Source organism: Rhinatrema bivittatum, chromosome 6 (genome assembly GCF_901001135.1).
Source record: "Rhinatrema bivittatum chromosome 6, aRhiBiv1.1, whole genome shotgun sequence".
Lineage (NCBI taxonomy): Eukaryota > Metazoa > Chordata > Amphibia > Gymnophiona > Rhinatrematidae > Rhinatrema > Rhinatrema bivittatum.
In genome coordinates, this window is record NC_042620.1 from 212,945,188 (window position 1) to 212,951,187 (window position 6,000).

Consider the following 6,000-nt stretch of genomic DNA (forward strand, 5'->3'; position numbering starts at 1 on the left):
GTAGCCTAAGGTGCATCTGTCTCTCCATCTTGGGGAAATGTACATATATGCTCTACGCCCACATAACATCCATATGTTTCCTAACAGATTAGTGGACATGTCATTGGTTATCATTTGGGCTATATAACTACAAAAGGTAAATCCTTCATCCCCTCTATACTTTCTGTACCTGCTTGGGTCTCCCACTGCACATCCTGAAATCTGCCAATTGCATACATATGTGGTATAATTATGCAAGTGTTCAGTGATTAATACAAAGGTTCAGTTACAATATGGATATTTCCCACCTGAATTCCCTTTCCATCCCCTGTATCATAGTCCCAACAAAGAGCGGCAGTCTCTTGAATACAGCTACCAATGTGTAGAATGGTATTATTAACTGGAGAGTTAATGAAAATCTCTCTGTAAAGGATAATTAGTCCATACTGTAAGGTTAAATGGTACAGCATGCATCAGTCGTTCTCCGCAGGCTTGGGTTGGCATGTGTGCGCAGATCCAACAGTCTGTTCGATTCAACAGGTGTGAAAAGTTCTGTGCATGTTCTGTGCATCGAGGATGTACCTGTGTTCTGTCAGAGTCCTTGTTCTGAAATCGCCATAGCTGGAGAAATAAGGCAAAAGATGAGGATGCAGAACACAATTGTTAATGAGTTGGCATTCAGGCAAGAAAAAGCGGCTAATAAATTCTCTGGAGTTTTCTCAAGGCCTTGCTGTTCTAAGAGCTGTGTAGATTGGTTGGATAGGGCCTTGATCAGTCCCCAGGTCATGTGGTGCTGCTTTTTGCAAAGAGTCTGATCTCTGTCCTTCTGAGGGCTGTGGAGGCTCATGGAGAAGTTTGGGATCGGGTCCTGTAGACCTGGACACCTTTCCATCGTTCCACGGCTTCATATACCTGTGGAAGCAAGCAGAGAAACATATCCTCGTTCCCCATTTTAAGGGAACGGGACCGTACCAGACATTAAATATTCTATACAAAACTGATGGCTGTGGGTGACTAACCCTAGTCCCATAATGATTACTCATGGCTGTGGTCTTAAATTTGATATGTTTAGATGATTTAAAGTAAACAATACTTTGTTCAGGGGGAAAATCCAGGGGCAATCCCCCTTTTTTCTTTTTGTTTGGTCCAGAGCTCTTAAGCGTATGGTTGGCTCTCTCCACAATGGCTTGCCCTGTGGTGTTGTAGGGGATGCCAAATAAGTATTTAATGTTCAATTATTGACAAAATTCATGTAAAGGAATGGCCGCAGTAAGCAGAGCCATTTTTCAGAAAAGAGGGTAACCCCATTATCAAGAAAGTTTTTATGCAGTGATCAATTTTCATTCAGTAAAATAGCAATAAATGTAAATTAATCGTTTAAAGGAAAAGTCATTTGCAGTAAGCAGAATCAAATGACAAGTATATTAGACATCACAAACATATGTTACACAAGACTGACATATATTCATTCATCTTGCAAATATTAATTTACACACAACTGACACATATTCATCATCCTGCAAATATTTCTTGCATCAAGACAGACAACAGATAACACATAATATGAGCTAAAAATCTTATCAAAAGTTATCAAAAACAAAATTAGATCAAGGATCAAAAGTCAAAGGTGTTAGAAAATGTTTTGAAAATAAACTGCAAAGTGTTCACCTTCTCATCTCCTCATGGCAGGAAGGCTGTAAATCTGGAAAATATTAAAAACTGGCATACAGCAAAAATTACTAAGGTAAGGATTAAAGTGAAATTCTTACTTTTTTTAACCTTGGATAAATCAATTCCATTATTCAATTTAATAAAATCAATTTGGATTTGCAAGAAAAGGTTTGGGAGGGATTGCTTTAGATGTAGCAACCTCTGTCAGTAAAAATTTAAAGGTTCAGAATTCTGTATAAATTTTGTGAAAAAGAAAATAAAACTGAAGTGTCCTTAAGACATGAGGACCGCAGATCTGAAAAATAAAAACTATTATACAACAGAATTATTAAAACAATAATATAATATAACTTGTAGAATAACATAGCGCCTCCTAGTGGAGACACCATCATTACTTTATAGATTGCAAGTATTGTTCCAGGTTGCAATCAATAATACTCTGAGCTAGGGATGTGAATCGTTTTAGGACGATTAAAATTATCGTCCGATAATTTTAATATCGTCTTAAACCGTTATGGAACACAATACAATAGAGATTCTAACGATTTATCGTTATAAATCGTTAGAATCGTGAGCCGGCACACTAAAACCCCCTAAAACCCACCCCCGACCCTTTAAATTAAATCCCCACCCTCCCGAACCCCCCCCAAATGAGTTAAATAACCTGCGGGTCCAGCGGCGGTCCGGAACGGCAGCGGTCCGGAATGGGCTCCTGCTCCTGATCTTGTTGTCTTCAGCCGGCGCCATTTTCCAAAATGGCGCCGAAAAATGGCGGCGGCCATAGACGAACACGATTGGACGGCAGGAGGTCCTTCCGGACCCCCGCTGGACTTTTGGCAAGTCTCGTGGGGGTCAGGAGGCCCCCCACAAGCTGGCCAAAAGTTCCTGGAGGTCCAGCGGGGTCAGGGAGCGATTTCCCGCCGCGAATCGTTTCTGTACGGAAAATGGCGCCGGCAGGAGATCGACTGCAGGAGGTCGTTCAGCGAGGCGCCGGAACCCTCGCTGAACGACCTCCTGCAGTCGATCTCCTGCCGGCGCCATTTTCCGTACGAAAACGATTCGCGGTGGGAAATCGCTCCCTGACCCCCGCTGGACCTCCAGGAACTTTTGGCCAGCTTGTGGGGGGCCTCCTGACCCCCACGAGACTTGCCAAAAGTCCAGCGGGGGTCCGGAAGGACCTCCTGCCGTCCAATCATGTTCGTCTATGGCCGCCGCCATTTTTCGGCGCCATTTTGGAAAATGGCGCCGGCTGAAGACAACAAGATTCAGGAGCAGGAGCCCGTTCTGGACCGCTGCCGTTCCGGACCGCCGCTGGACCCGCAGGTTATTTAACTCATTTGGGGGGGTTCGGGAGGGTGGGGGATTTAATTTAAAGGGTCGGGGGTGGGTTTTAGGGGGTTTTAATGTGCCGGTTTTGCGATTTTTAGATTTTTAGATTTTTCATGATTTTTCACGATTTTTCACTATATTTTACCCCCCCAAACGGCAACAATACGATTCCCTCCCCCTCCCAGCCGAAATCGATCGTTAAGACGATCGAGGATACGATTCACATCCCTACTCTGAGCTTAAATTCAATGTGGAGTATCAGAATAGAATTTCTTCTTATAATTATTAGAATAGGAAATTAAACACGCTGTTTGCTCAGCTCTGTCTGCTGCATGCTAAAGTGACTGTAACTACTATTAATCTGTCTGAGTTATAACATATAAAACTAGAGAGAGAAACTGCAGTACTAAGTCCAGTTTTTTTTTTCTTTCAAAAGTTCTCCCTCCCTCCCCCATGAGTGGCAATCAAGAGTTACAGAAAAGGGGGGGAGGAGCAGTGTTTCTCAAAAGAAAAGAACTGCACCCAAGGAATTAATCCTTCAGTCAATAGGAACTTAAAGATAGCTTTGTTTAACAATTGACCACAGACAATGGCTGGCAGGATTTGCTGATTCTTTGCAGACAGATACTATTTCAATTCACTTTAGGGAGAATCACAGTAAGAATACAAGTTCTGTGTGCTGGCAATTCAAACTATAAACTTAAATCTCAGAGAAATGGAGTCATTTTAAATGTGAGCCAAATAACTTTGCAAAAGGGAAACTTTCACATGTAATTACACAGCAATTGTTCAAATTTCAGTACAGTTTTAACATAAGGCTGTGCATACACTTTGTGGGGGAAAATACTCTCAAAGTATGCAGATTTTTTGTAACTGAATTCAAATACTAATAGAAACCATTTTTTCCAAATTGTACTGTTTGTTATAGAAACCATTTTTTTTCCAAATCTGTACTGTTTGTAAGAGAAACCATTTTTTTTTCATAGTGATATTTTCTTTGTTGTAACGCAGGAGTCTAATTAAATTTTTTTCATAGTGATATTTCTTTGCTTGTAACGCAGGAGTCTAATTAAATCCTTTTTTTCATATTGATATTTTCTTTGCTTGTAACACAGGAGTGCAGCTGCCTGGCCCAAGGTCTTACACGCTGATTTCTTTGAAGACCTGGGGGCATAGCCACTGCTCATGGCACTCAACTCTATTGCTGCCACACCTAGTTCTTTGTTTCTTTCTGTAATGGGAAAGGCTTGAATCCCTTTCAATAATTCCTCCCTTGTGAGATTTCCATGTTCTAGGTGGAATCCCATGCTGACCGCGGCACATAAATTGTTACCGGGAGCAGTGGTTTGAGATAGTAATTTACCTGCACAAATTGATGATGCAGAATTAATGACTGTCTCAGGCAATGGCAAATGGGTTCAGGGAGTGGTTTGGGGAAGGGGTTGCAGGCAAGATGGAGGAAGGCTAGTTTTTCTGACCTCAGTGTTTTCTATTTCCTGGGGCCTTTTCTCTGAGGTGGATGCAGAGGAAGCCACAGGAGCCATGTGAGTGTGTCCCCAGATGTTCTATTTCATTTTCTGTCCCCCTTTGTTCATGGTTCTTTTCTGTGATGGGGAAGGCTTGAAGTCCTTCTAATAATTCTGTTTCTGTAAGGTTTTCTTTCTGCAGTTTCTGCTGAAATTCAATGCTAATCGCCCCACCCAGGCCAGGTGGTGGCTCTATTGTTCTCAAGGGTTGCTTTTCTAAAGAAATGGGGAAGGTGTGAATGCTTGGGCTTGGGTGTAGGTATGGGAGCTGATACAAAGAATTTGCTGTCTCTGAGGAGACTGAGAAGATGGGGGGGAAGGATGTCTGCCTGCTTCTAAAAGCACATGGTTTGAAACTGCTGTTTTTAAACCTTTTTTTTTTATGTGTTCGATGGCCTCTGTACATTTTTGCCAATTAATCTTTGCTTTATGGGAGCTCTGGGAGCCGTATGAAGATAATTGCCGATTGAATCCATTCCTGGGGTATTTAGAGTTCCAGCCTCCATCGAATACCAAGGGCAACGGCAAGCTATTTCACTTATTAATTTTTCTAAGTCCCCCAGGCTGACTTGCGCTATTTTTCTTCTGGTGATGAAATAATGATTATTGATGATTTGCTGCAGCTCCTGGCATGTAGCCTCTGCTGTAGTCAAATCACTGCCCATGCTTACGAGTGTGGGGAACAAACTTGCTGAGAAATACTTTAAAAATACTAAAACATACTTTTTTAAAATATTACGATTGCAAATCTGTTGAACGGTACGTACCTTTAAGCTATGACCAGCCGAAATAAGCATGGAGTTTATCATCACGTCGGGTCACCAGATGTAGGAGTAATGAAGAGGCACATCAGACAGCTTTCATGGCAGGCAGGGAGAGAGGCAAAGGAGTTTGCCTCACGAGCCTCTTCCTTTTATTGTACATTCATACAAAGGCAGATGATGTGTCATTACATGATTGGCTACTTTCCCATAGCAACAGAAGAGTCATTACACCATTGGCTTTGGCTCAGGGGGTGTGCACGGATCATATCATTGGCTGCTGAAATCTATACCTCCTGACTTTGTCCTGCCTCTGACTAGGGAACACCCAGCCCCTCCCCCAGGAATTCAGGGCCAACAGGTATCCTTTCCCAGGCAGAGACTTAAGCACAAGTGATGCTTTTATTCAGGCAAATGTCAGGGAGAAGGGAAGTTAGTGTTTAAACCCTGATGAAATGGCTTGCTGGCAAGCGCATATTTCCCACAGTTTGCCTCCATCCTCCCCAGGTTCTATGGCATCATTAAGGGGGTCATTTTCCAAGGTGTTATCGCGGGAGATAAATTTGCAAATCGCGCTAACGTGATTTGCAAATTCATAATTTTATATTCAGGGGGCGGAGCATATGTAAAGTTATCGTGTGCCGCGAAACAGCTGCAGTGTTAGCGCGGCTCATACAGCTACAACACTTTCATTTGCGTTACCTTGTGCGCTACAGGTCAGTAAAGGGTTATTG